The 14042-nt window shown below is 40.4% G+C and overlaps 1 protein-coding gene across 2 annotated transcripts in view; it reads left to right on the top strand.

Annotated features, from left to right (window-relative positions):
* Positions 1-14042, top strand: part of ST6GALNAC3 (ST6 N-acetylgalactosaminide alpha-2,6-sialyltransferase 3) — a 563629-nt gene that overhangs the window by 732 nt on the left and 548855 nt on the right. The gene's annotated exons all lie outside the window — the stretch shown is intronic.

The raw sequence follows: 14042 nt of genomic DNA, 5'->3' as shown, positions 1-14042 counted from the left end.
CACTATCAGAATCCAATCGACCACCCCTCCTTTGTTGAGTTTTATTTCATGAAGTCTACGATCTTGTCCTGGACTGAGTGTCTTTTTGAGTAAACAATCTTGTGGCCTCAGATAGAAGGACTTGGTGTGAGCGCTTATTTGAGAAGAACTTTTTTTCTTTTTCATTTTTTTTTTTGTGCTACTATTTCTACAAGTTCCTCACCTGACTGCATAAATCAAAGACTTTCACAGCAAGAAAGTTTCCTGTGACTTAACTGGAAAATGCAGAGGCCCATTTGTTCCAAGCTTGAGGGAGCTGTGGTGTTTCTGCAAACTTTTTTTTTTTTGTGTGTGTGTGTTATTTGTGAAATCTGTTCTTCTGTAGGATGATTTGAAACCATCTACTGCTGTACTAATTACCCAAATCACCTTCCAACAGGCCTTGCTGTTAATGATGCAAATAAGAGCTTAACCTTGTAGGGTTTGTTTCCATTTCTTTGAGTAAAAGAGATCAGACCATTTCCTGTGATTTTCTGAACTTTCTCAGTTTTGTTTCAAACATTTTCTGGTACATAACAAATGGTAACAAAATAAGGATGAAATAATGCGTCAGTACTACAATATGGACCTTTTAATCTGGAGACTATTTGCATAAGAACCGAAAAATAAATATGCGTTATCTCTATTATTTATTATATTAGCTGAAAGGAAATTGAGGAGCATGACATTTATTGTTGAGTATATTCGTCCCATTTGTTTTCTCCCTTTGTACAAATTCCAAATGTCTTAATGCATAGCCCAAGCTACACATGTGTCTGATCCAACCCTTAGCTACTAGTGCCTCACACAGCTTCAGATATTTGGGGGCATATCTGAATCCTCCTTAGTTTTCCTCCACTATAACTAATCTGGAATGCAGACGGAAATACTGCAAAGAGCAGAGGCTTTTTGGACGCAAGAAGACATTGGTCTGAATACTAGTGGCTCTGCCAGTTGCTACCTGTGGATCTTGGACAAGTTACTCAAATGTCTCCGAGTCTCAATTTCCCCCATATAAGATAAAAGTAACCTACTCCAAACAGTAATTGTAGACGCTAAACAAAGTAGAGTACTTAATATGTGCCATTTTCTTTTCTGACATATAATAATAATAATAGTAACTGCCTTTTAATTACTCTTGACTATCCCGTCAGTCCATTTCATATATCTCTTTAATTGTTTTGTAAAACTCTGCAAGGAAAGTATCATTGTCTCAAGCCCCATTTTACAGATGAGATAGCTGAGGCTTCTGAGACTCCTGAGTTTAAGAGATTTGCCCAAGGCCACCGGGTTAAGAAGGGAGTGAGCCTGAAACCAGATCCCGTGTCTGCCAGGCTTTCTTTCACTTTAAAGCTGTTTCCTGTGTTTTTCCTGACGGCTTTCTAAGTTGTCCTAATACCATCCAGAGTCTTTACCACCGTTGAGAAACCAGGTACCTTTTAGGAGCAGAGGTCTGTGTCTGTGACGGGCCCTTTCCCCCTTGTTGCCTGTGAATAGCCACATGTGGTAAGGTGGACAGCACAGATTTTGTAGTCGTGAGATCTGGCTTGAATACAAACCAGGCTGTTGTGTGCGATCTTAAACAGTTACTGAAGCTTGGAGCTTCAGTTTTCCCAAGTTTAGAATATGGATAATTATAATAATTCTCTCACAGATTTGCAGTGAGGATGAAATGATGGACTTTCTGTTAATGAAATATTTTGGGACATATGTTCGTCCTGAACTTAGTATTGGGAGTCAGAATGGACCATTGATCTTGTTTTCAGGTGGCTTTTAGCATAGGAAGGGAGATAAAGTAAACAACTGTTTATGTTACAATGGGAGGAATAAAGTAACATAGGTCAGTGGAAGATAGAATAGCATCATGAGGGAGAGGGCAGTGAATCCTCTAGAATAGTCAAGGTAGAATTTTCTGGAATGTTACTAGAGCTGGATTTTAAGGATTGAATAGGATTTACTGTGATGGGGCTTGCGTTCTAGGAAGATACTTTGTGCGTGTAAAGGGTTTGATCTTCACAATAGATTTTTGAGGTAGATTTTATTATCCCGTTTATTATCTCTTTGACTAGCTAAGAGAAGAAGCTGTTCCATAGCAGCAAATGATCGTCTTTTGGAGCATATCATCTGTCTCCTCAAGGCACTGTGCTCGGGTGAGGGCCCGTTCTGCTCATGCATAAGGTTGGCTTTCATGACAGAAGCCCTTAAATGATTATCAACCCAATAATCATTTAATTGTGGAGCATATATGTGCCATTTTGAAACTGTTATGTACCCTAGAAAAGCCATGTTATTTAATCCCGATTTAAAATTGTTGGGTGGGAGCTTTTTGATTGTGTGTTTCCATGGAGATGTGACCCACCCAATTGTGGGTGGGACCTTTTGATCAGGTGGTTTCCATTAGATGTATCTCCACCCATTCAAAGGGGGTCTTAATTCACTTACTGGTGTCCTTTAAGAGGGAACTTTTTTGAAAAGCTTCAGAATGAACACAGACAGAGACGTTTGGAGATGCAGAAAGAAAATGCCCCTAGGGAAACTGTTTGAAACCAGAAGACGAAGGACCAGAAGGTGCTAGCCAGGTGTCTTCTTCCCAGATCAGCCTTTCTTGAGTCATGTTATCTTTCTCTGGATGCCTTAGATTGGATAGTTTTATGGACTTAAAACTGTAAACTTGTAACCTAATAAATTCCCCCTATGAAAGCCAACCCATTTCTTTATATTGCATTTTTGACAGCATTAACAAAATAAAATACTATATGTGCCCCACATTGCTTGGGCTTGGAAGCCAAACATGTGGGTTTTCATTCTGAGGTCACCAGTTATGAATTGTATAACCACAGGCAAGTTTTTTGGCTTCCCTGCCTTAGTTTCCAATATGGAAATGGTCATGCATTCTTCAGTTGGTTATTCTAGGGATTAAATGATAATATCTGTAGATTAGTCAGAACAGGGTAATTAGACTGAAAGTTGTAGGTTCATTTCTAGCCATGGTCCTGGTTGGGTGGCTCTCCTGCCTAGCTCTGCCATTGTCACTGGTCCAGTCAATTCAAGAGCCATCCAGTGGCTCTGAAGTTCACTGGATCTGCTGCATTCAGCTGTCCCAGCAAAGAGAGAGAACATGTTGGATCCTGTGTGATGTTTTAAAAATCTTTGAGATTTGATAGGCAAAAAAGATATCTGATTTGATTTGCACTTCTTTTATTAGTGAAGTTAAAACTTTAGATTTATCTTATCCATTTGCCTTTCTTCTTTGTAAATTTTAGATACCTTAAAATTTCATGAAATAAAACCTTTTTGTATTTTCTACCTTTGGTCAGCAGTACTTTTTGAGCTCAGTGTCTTAAACATTTTAGATATTTGACAAATTGGTGAGCTGTGTTAAGTTTTCTGTGTATCCAGTACTGAAGTGGATGCTTGATTGGACATGTGGACACAGTATACTTAGGAGTCATTTCTGTCTTGGAGAAGATTATGGTGTTGCCAGGTGGATGAGGCTTATGAACATGAAGCACTTTGATAACACAATAGAAAAAGACTAGAGAAGAGAGAGAGGAAAAGAAAAAGACTAAGTTACTGTTATTTTCTCTCCCAGTCATGCTGTGCCTCCATATTTATCTTGACTGACAGGAAATTGGATGGATAGTGATCTCAAGCCATGAATCTTGGTGCCTTCTTGTTTATACTTTCTCCTGCTCCAGCTCTAATCCTTCACCGTATTGCCTCAGTCCTATCTCAAGAAAATCTCTCTCATCTGCCCAGGATTCCCTATCCTTACTCCCTTTGCCTTATCCTGAGCCTCATATTTGATACCCTTCCTTCCTTCAGGCTTCTCTCAAACTTGCCCATTTTCCACGTCACTCCCAGGATTACTGAGCTATAAAATGCAGAGCTGATCAAGCCATTCTCAAACTTAAAGGCCTGCCTCAGCTCCCCAAAGACCTGTCTTGGCTCCCCAGTCCACACGAGGTAAATCCAAATCTTAGCTTGGCATTCAAGTTTCCTCAGAACCAGGTCCCTGCCCACATATCTGGCCTTCCCACCTACTACTCCTTACCCAGGGCCCAGATACCAGATGTGTCACCTTTTTTCACAGCTCTGTACCTTGTAGAATAGCATAGGAATTGAGAGCCTGGGCTCTGTGGGCACACTAACTGGTTCTAGCAATGAGATTTCAAAGCCTCAGTTTCCTTCTGTGAAATGGGAGCAAATATAGTGGCTGCTTTTTAAGGTTATGTGGAATAAATGAGCTAATTTCTGTCGACTACTTAGAACAGAACCTAACAAATGACAAGTCTTTGCTAATCCTTAGCTGCTGGTTATTGTAGGTGCTGTTTTCTCTGCTGGAAATTCCCTCTGCTATCATTTTCTCTCCACTGACAAGAGTTCTACTCAACTTTCACCTTCTAGCTCAGAGTCACATCTGTGGTCAAGCCTTCTGCTTTATCCGGCTTCCTCTTTGTTCATATGGTTTTAATTCTTGTCTTTGTAGTGGAAGATATGATCCTGTTTTGTCAATTGTCTGTTTACAGGCCTCACTCTCTTGTTTGACTGTCAACTTATAGAGGGCAGGGTCCCCTGGTAGGTCAGTCAGCCAGGGTTTACTGGACGTCTGTAAACCCATACTTTTCTTGCCTTAATAAGCTTCCCGACTCATTGTGTAGGCAAATAATTAAATTAATAGTTACACATATGCAGATTGCTTTGAAAAGTATGCCTAGTGGTGTGGAAGTACACGGTAGGGGTGGTGAGGTGGTTGTGAACCAGTAAATTCTGGGAGATGGGAAAGGCCCTGTCATATTCTACTTGACATCCGTAAGTACTAGCCTGGTCCCCAGTAAATGTTCCCTCAATATCTGTAGAATTTATGATTGATGGTGTTAGATTTTTTTGAGATGCCAGTCACAGACCGAGGCCCAGCCTTTCCTCTGTGAACGGAGCATGGATTCTTCCCTCTAACATATAGCAAGCAGTTGTGAACTTATCAATCACTTTGCTCCTTAGATTCCCTCTGTTTGTTTCTTGGAGGCCCATTATGGCTTCTCATATAAAATCTAGAGCCAATTTGAAATCTGGAGGAAGGGGGAATTGGACAGGATAAGAAGGAAGAAGGAAAGGAAGTGTAAGAGTGGTTTATCTTTGGTCATGATCATTTTGTTTCCCCAGGTTAACAGAAACAAACAAGAAACAGAATAAAAAGCCAAAACTCACAACCAAGCACTGGTGCAGTTCTCAAATTATGAGGTCTCAGAGCATTTGAAAATAACATGGATTCATTAAGATTGGAAAGTCACAGAGACTTCACAGGTACACAGGACTGTAAATCTAAAACTGAAAAGTAACCCCAGCAATAGGCAAGACGAGGCCCCTTGGCTAATAAATCGGCCATGACATTTCTTACTGCTGCCCAGAAAATGCTGAAGTCTCAGCAGCTGCCTTGCCTAATTTTTGGTATTATGGTGTCTGAGCAGATGCTTTTGCTCCTTACTTTAGCACACTTTGGGGAACGGGATGCTTGTGTAAAAGCTATGCTCTTTGGATGAATTCATAACAACAGCAACAGTCATAGCTGCCATTTATTGAACACTTGGAGCCGTATGCTGGGTCCTGTGCTCAGTGCTTTACACAAGTCATCTCGGGTAAACTTTTATTACAAGTACCGTATGGAGGTTCAGAGAAGCTAAGTAACTTTTTTCCAGGTCTGATGGTTCATAAGTGATGGAGGTGGGGCCACCCCAGCCCTGTTCACTCATGTGGTGTGTCTTCTGTCTTCCGTGCCAATTAAGTGCATTTTTGTGGAGGCTGTGAAATTGTTTTGCCGTCTTCTACTCAGTCTAGATGGCTTCCTGCAACTTCTAGTGGGACCATTCTTAGCCCTGTTGTTTGTTCCTTCCTTAGTGTTTCCTCTGTGACAGGGAAACTGCTTTGTGAACTCATGGGGCCCCAGAAATTGGAGAGATAAGAAGTCTCTAATTCTATCTCTGCCATAGCATGGCCCTTTGACCAGAGTCATGTCCTGTTATGTGCCCCTCCCCCACCACAGCTGAGGGACCCACAGATCCCTTTGGGGTGGGAGTGAAGGAGAGGAGTGCTGTAGAGTTGGATTTACCCCGAGGTCAAGCTCAGAACTCCTCCAAGGCTCTGGAAGGAGACTCTAGCAAATTTATATTTATAATTTATTATTTTTTTGGGCATGGGCAGGCTCCAGGAATTGAGCCCAGTCTCCAGCATGGCAGGTGAGAACTCTGCTACCGTGCCACTGTTGCACCACCCCGTATTTATACTTTTATATTAATTTTCCTAAAGAGGTTCACAAATTGTTTAAGTTTCAGGCTCCCCAGCCAGGCTATATGCCCGGGGTGGCATTGGAGACCAGAAAGGATCATTTATGCTGATGAACGCATTCTGCAAACTCGAATGCTCTGTGCACAAAGCAGGTGGAAATGGCAAAACTGTTATCAGTATTTTTAATAATGATAAGTGCTTGAACAGAGGAAACCTATCTTGGGAACCACTGGGAGAAAGTAGGGATTTAGATCCGGTGGAAGCAGAAGAAACATGGTAAGCTTTTCAGTAGATTCTGTAGGAATGTTAGGAGATCTCTTCCCCAGGTGGAAAATTTCTGTTTGTGAGAATTTCACACGCAGTTGTGAGGGTCAGGTGTTGGCCGAGCTCTTTTCTCTTTTCTGGCTTTAGGGGAAAAGTATAGGAAGGTATTTTTCTAATTGGAGAGAAGAGATTTATAAGTGCTACCAGGATCCCATTACAGAAAGGTGCAGTTAGCTCCCAGTTGTTAAAAGGGCTCATTATTCAGGTTATGGATTATCCAGAACCTGTGCATCCCCTGCCACTCTGATGTACACCTTTTGTGCATTTTACTGCCAATTAGCACCTCTACCAGAGCAGGGAGAAAAAGAGCTAAATCCCATTTTGGTTTAATTCCCCTCCTTGTTAGCAGCTCTCTAAAAGTTTGCCAGCGGGAAGGCCAGGCCTGCTCAAATGAGGTGAAGGGATTATGTGTGCTTTCACTATTGTTTTCTCTCCTCCCCAGTACAAGAATTGAGTAAACGACTTAAAGTCATTAAGTCAGAGACCTTGGCCTAGGGTATCAAGAGGCTTAAATAAACAGCAGCCGTGGGGTACATAACAGTCTTTGAGAGACCTCTTGCCCCACACCCATATCTCTAGACTACTCTTTCATCTCTGGTGTGATGTGGTGGGGTGGGACCCAAACGTCTGGTATTTGGGAGAGCAGGGAGAAGTTAGTTCCTAAGAGGTTGCTCAGGGGCCAGGGAAAAGAGGGGTCCTTTTATTTGGGTGATTTATGTGAAAATTGTGAGTGCCACTGTGTATATGTAATGATTATACATATGTGAATATACAACCCACATTCATTCATCCATATTCCAAGACGTATCCAGATTTGAAAACTTTTGCACAGAAAATCCTCTTCTGGAGGGGACTTCCCTGCAATTTTAAGAGCTATTTTGTTTCTCAGTGAACCTATTAGTTGTGCATTTAGCAGACAAAAAAATAAAAGCTTGGTTATGAAAATTATATTTGCATCTTGCTCTGAGAAGGTCATGATCTCAAAGGAATTGAAAGTAAAATGTGTATGTCTTGGGTGGGGAATGAGTCATGATCTGGGATTGAAGCGTGCACGTAGAGCTTATCTTAGGTTTTAATACCAAGAATGAGCAAATGGATTAAAAAGAAAATTATTCAATTACCAAATAGACACCTTAACATTTTGTAAATCTACAACTTCCCTAATTAAACAAATAAAATAAAATAATGAGCAAATGACTGTTGTGGGAGGATTTTCTTCCCTGGCCTTTGGATAGCCAGGCAGTGATTCCTTGTTTGGTGCGTGCTTGGCCCCAGCCATGGCTGGATTCTGAAGGGTGAGAAACGGAAGTCCTTGTCTGTGAAAGGTTTGCTTTATCAATTAGGAAAAATGGTAACAGAGGAAAGGGTGGCTCTTCAAGTGTTTGGACAGCAAGACCATGGGGTAAAGAGGTCGGAGCTAGACTGACATTGAGTCTGATTTCAGCCTTATGATAAATATGAATAAAGAATCATAGCTTTAATGCTCTATGGTAGCACTGTCCAATGGAAATACAATGCAAACCACTTTTAAAATTTTCTAAGAGCCATGTTTAAAAGGGTAAAATGAAATAGGTAGAATTACCTTTAATAATCTATTTTAGTTAGCCCAGTGTATCCAAAATAGTATAATTTCAACACAGTAATCAATATAAAAATTACTAATATATTGTATATATGTTTTACAATAAGTGTTTGATATTTGGTGTGTATTGTACAATTACAGCATATCTCAGTTCAGATGATAAATTTTCATCAGAAATATTTGATCTGTATTCAGATTTTATAAAATTAACTGTTTAAAAGTAAATTCACACATCCAGAGTGGTTCCAGACATACTGAAAATTTTTCAAAAAGTTATTCAAAAACTGGTACTTGATTCAGCAATAAATTAATAAAATTAATTTACATTTGAAAAATTAAACTCACATTCATGTGGTCAAGACATAATTAAACATTTCAATAGCTGAATGATCAATTTTTAAATGTAAATGAATTACAATCAAATTAAAAATATGGTCCTTCAGTTGCACATTTCAAGTAGTCAATTGCCACATGTGGCCAGTGGCTACCATATCGGACAGCACAGCTCTATAATGTGCAAGTACTTTTATGTATCTTACATCATGCTATCTTCTCAGATACCAGTGACATGACAGGTTTGGCCATATCCATTTTACAGAGTTAGAATCTGAGGTCCAGTGAGACATGGCTGAACCCAAGTCTCCCACTCCTGGTCAGCCTCCTTTTCCACAGTCCCACATTTCTGTTCGTGTATTCATCCTTACAATTACAGCACACTGCCAAACTCAGAGCCAATAAGAGTAGTGTGATAGGATGGGGCAAGGGTTGCCTACCAGGGAGTGATGAGACAGGGAGGGCACACTTGTTGGCCAGACCCTTGGCAGCCAAAGGGACGGCAAATGATGCACCAATGGTGAATGCCTGATCCGGGGACCCATTTGAGCTTTTGATTAGCCTTTGGAGTTTCATCTGAAAGTGGGGTCCTAGGTTTCTCTGTATCCTGAGCCCAGTTTGCCCTCTGCTCCCAGATATTGAGCAGCTGTAAATTTTCCTGGGGGGAGGGTGCTGCCTTGTGGGATGTATGAACTGGCTCTTTGGTCTCAGTGTAGTAGTGGGAAGTCCTGGAGACCTTTAGATCAGAAACAGATTTTACATACTTTTCTTTGAGTTGTTCCACTGCTCCAAGAGGGCGGCCTACATATGGGAGTAATTTAGATGTCCAGAATAAACTATGTGCCTTCTTTTAAGTTAAGGGAATAAAGTGATTGGAGTTCCTTTATATAGGGTTGCTTATTTTTCACTACTTATTTTGGCATCTGCACATTCAGCAGTATGCTAATGGGCATACATCCAGTGGTGGTGCTTAGAGCTAATCGATTTGTAAACCTCTGTTTTGCCTATACTCTCATGTTGTATTTTTGCCCTGCTCCAACTAGTTTTCCTTGATCATGGAGTATTAGCATTTTCTTGTGAGATGAATGTTTCATTATAATAATGACAGTGGGTGCCATTTGCTGAGTTCCTTCTCCGAGGCAGATAATGTGCCAGGTATTTGCAGATATTTATTTTCTCACAATAAACCTTCAGGATCAGCGTTATTACTTTCATCTGACAGATGAGAAAACTCTGGTTCATGTAGCTTAACAATTTCACTAATGTGAGAGCACTAGACCATAGTTGGCACTCTAAGGCCCAGGAGTTAAATCTGACCTGCTGCCTGTTTTACATAAGAGTCCGTGAGCAAGAATGGCGTTTACATTTCAAATAGTTGAACAAGAGTCAAAAGAAGAAGAATATTTCATGACACGTGAAATTATATGAAATTCAAATTTCAGTGTCCAGACAAAAGTTTTATTGAAATTATGTTATGCATATTCATTTCCTATATCTGTGATTGTTGTCATGCTGCAGTGGCGGAGTTGAGAAGTTGAGACAGGAACTGTCTGGCAGCCCGCAGAGCCTAAAATATTTACTATCTATCGCTTACAGAAAAAAATTGCCAACCCCCATGCTAGACTGAATTCTTTCAGTAGACTGTAGTCCCCATGGGTGACCAGCCCTGGCCCTGGTGCCTTTCACGAGGAATTCCACTAATATTTACTGAGCATGGAAGCCTGGCTGTTTCGGTTTTCTAAAGCTCCTGGATTGCGGTACATCAGAAATGTACTGGCTTTTACAAAGGGGATTTATTAGGTTGCATATTTACTGTTCCAAGGCCATGAAAATGTCCAAATTAAGACATCAATAAGAAGATACCTTCATATAAGAAAGGCTGATCACTTCTGGGGTTTCTCTGCCACATGGGAAGGCACATGGTGATGTCTGCTGGCTCTTTGCTCCCGGATTTCATTGCTTTCAGCTCCTCCTCACTGAACTTCTGTCTCCAAGCATCTCCAGACACCTGTCACTTGGTTTCATCTCTCTGCTCTCTGTGTCAGCTCTCCAAGCATCTCCAAGTGCCTGTGTCTAGGCGTCTGCTCTCTGTATTGGCTCTGGGCTCTTTCTCTGTGAGCTCTTCTAAGGATACCAGTAAACTAATTAAGACCCCCCATGGATGGGCAAGGTCACATCTCCATGGAAATAAACTAATCAAAAGGTCCTACCCACACAAGTCTGCCCCCAGATGTGGATTAAAAGAGCATGGCTTTTCTGGGGTGCATCACAGTTTCCAACAGGCACACTAGCCAGAGCGACTGACGCTTAGAGAGAATGTCACTCCCCAAAGTCACATACTGGGACTGGAATTCAGACCACAAACCCTCATTCCTAAGTCTGTGCTCCTAACAGAAAATATGCTGCTGAGCTTGAACTACATCAGGACCTCATGGAGGGCTTGTTAAATAGAGATTGCTGAGCTCCACCCACAGAGCTTCTGTTTCAGTAGGTCTGGGGTGGGGGCCTGAGAACATGAGTTTCTAACAAGCTCCCTGAGTGATGCTAATGAGGCTCACCTGTGAACCCCACTTTATGTGGCCCTACCATGCTACCTCCTACTCAATAAATAGTTGTTAAATTATGGCAGAGCAGGGTTTCAAACATATGCATGTCCTGAAAGAAATTTAAGTACACTTAGAAATTTAAATCCAGGGCATTCCAATCAGCTGTTCAGGAATTGTAATAATGTAACTCTGTTTCCATTTTTCTCATTAAACCCCCAATTTTCTGATACCCTGGAGCCCAGCCCACCTTGCATGTTGAAAAGTATGGGCTCCCATCAAGGGTAGGGGACTGAAATTAACCCCTTGCCGGTAAGTAGAAACTCATGTGTTTCTGGAAAATCAGCTTATGATAATTTATAAAACAAGGAATTTGGTGCCTGCTGATTGCATGAAAAATTATTTCTCCTTCTGTGGTACCAGTTTGTCTGCTGCCTCACAAAGAGAATTTGGGGTACAGGAAACAGCTTCTCTGGTCAAATTTGTGCTGGCTTTGGTGGTGAAAGTTAATGCATTAGTGCTAGAGTTCACTACTTCCATTTTTGACCTAGTTGGTCTCATATTTAAAAAGTTTTTATTTAAGGATTTACGAATGGGGAAAGCAAATTGGTGAGAGGTGATAGCTTTTTTTTTCATATTTATGATTCATAGCTTTGTTTGGGATTTTAATAAGTGTTAAAAGCTTTGGAAACTGCTGATTTAATCTCCTCTTATAGGCTAATATTGGTATAAAGAAGAAAATATATCTCTAGAATCTCCCTTTTGCTTTCTCCTGGCTCTCTATTACAATGCAGCCCATTCTTCTCCTTTCCCTCCTTTTGTCTTTGGCCTCCTGGCCCCTCCCCAGTACAGGTGTTACAGGGCTCATTAGCCGGTATGTCTGAAGAAGCATAATCTTAGCTCTAGAAAAGGGAAGTGCTGTAGGACTCTTGTTACCAAGTAGATAAAGCCCTCTTGCAGAGCCCCCGGATGGAGGTCACCCCATAAGCAATTCTTCTCTGGAAAATGTGAATCATTTCTATGTCCAATATAAAATCATTGTTGTGGCATTCATCACAGTGCAAGGATGTCATCTCTTACACCTTTGCCACCGCCTGGAGGCTGATTTTACTGCTCCCCTTGTCTGCTCTTTTATTGTTGATCTTTTCCACCCTGTTGTCTTCCTTTCTCCCTATTTCTGGGAGAAAATTCATTCCTGAGAAGCAACAAGCAGCTGAACCTTTGCCACCTTATGTCTGCTGCCTTATTTATTTTTCCTCTCATTCTTTCAGCTGAGGGTGAATCTCTCTCTTTCTGGTTTCTATTGCTTAATTATTTGTTCCTTGAATGCCTTGATGTTTATTTAGCTCTGCCATGCTGTTTAACCTCAGAAGCGTGGTTGATAGCTTGATCTGAGTCAAGATTTCTGCCTGTGATTTCTAACTTGTTAGTAAATTATGATTTGTTTCTCTCACCCACCTTTGACTCTGGTTATTAAAACCCTACTTAAAGAAATGACATCCCAAACATATAGCACTCTAGAGTTCTGCATTAGAAAATCAAAATTCACTATATGGTGAATCAAATCCTATTTAAAGAAATGACATCTAAAACATATAGCACTCTGGATTTTTGCATTAGAATATCAAAATTCACTATAGTCTTTTAGATTAATATAGGTTAAAGAGGATGGTGTGTGACCATTTCTCTTATCTTCGGCAAATAGAGACAACAAGCACTTAGAAAGAATCTAAGTACTGTGAGTGAGGGAAGGAGGGTGGTGTTAAAGGGAATGGAGATTAAACAAAGAAGCTAAAGATAGAACTCTTTTTTAGGGAGTTTAGGGCCTGAATGAATAATAATAACAATTGTAACAATAGTTTGCATTTACATAAGTACATGCCTCATATGTGCTGGGCTGGGGCTTTATCTCGTTTATTCCTTACAAGTGTGTAAGGTGGGTACTATGATAAATTACCATTTATAGATGAGGAAATTGAAGCTTAGCGAGGTTAAGTAACCTCCCCAAGGTCATACAACTAATATAAATGGAGAGGCAAAGATTTGAATCCAGGAGATTGAATAAAGCAAAATACATGTAACAAGATTATTCCCAAGGTTGTATAAGGGAAGGTTTATTTGTAGCTGGCCATGGGGCTCTTTTGCTATAACAACAATGACTTTAATAATGAAATACATATACAAACATTTCCTGGACACTTATGATATGGTAGCATTGTATTTAAGGCATGCATATGATTTCCTTTAATATTCAGCAGTCCTATCAGAAAATATTATTTCTATCCTGTCTATTTGATCTGTGAGGAAACTCTGAGGCTTAGAAAAAACTCAGATTCCTTACCCAAGATCTCGTGGCTTGTGAATAGTGAAACCGTGTGACCATATTATTTTTATAATTATTATTTTTATTAGCTAATATTTATTATGTGTAGAAAAGGCTAAGCACAATTCTAAATATTTTACATTTACTAATTCATTTAATGTATATTTTATGAATGGGGAAACCAAGACAGAGTGGTTAAGGTTACAAAATTATTTTGTGGCACTGGTGGGATTCGAGCCCAGGCAGTTTTGCTCTGAAGATCTGTACATGCCATAACCACAGCATACAGCCATAAGCCTTGCATTTTGCCGCTTTGATGGTCTGCCTCTTTAGTGCAGACAATCACTTAGGAATATTGAAATCCACTCCACACACTTCAAAGAAACTTATGGAAAGAAAAAAAGATGACTTAATTTTTGACTTGAAATAAGCAGAATTAAAAAAAAATTCTTTGAGGTTTTTTCTTTTATTTTATGCCTTGGACCAATTTCCCATTCAGATCACACTTAGGAAGACCCACTTCATTTTAATCAGCACTGGGGGATTTAATTTCCTTGTGGAGGTGGCACTTGAGCATGAGCCCTTCGTTCTGTCTAGATGGGGGATGACAGACAGTTTTCCTTCTTGATGGTCTCCC

Source organism: Tamandua tetradactyla, chromosome 11, assembly GCF_023851605.1.
Source record: "Tamandua tetradactyla isolate mTamTet1 chromosome 11, mTamTet1.pri, whole genome shotgun sequence".
NCBI classification, from domain to species: Eukaryota; Metazoa; Chordata; class Mammalia; order Pilosa; family Myrmecophagidae; genus Tamandua; species Tamandua tetradactyla.
The sequence above is the reverse complement of the archived record's forward strand: the minus strand, read 5'-3'. Positions and strand labels throughout refer to the sequence as shown.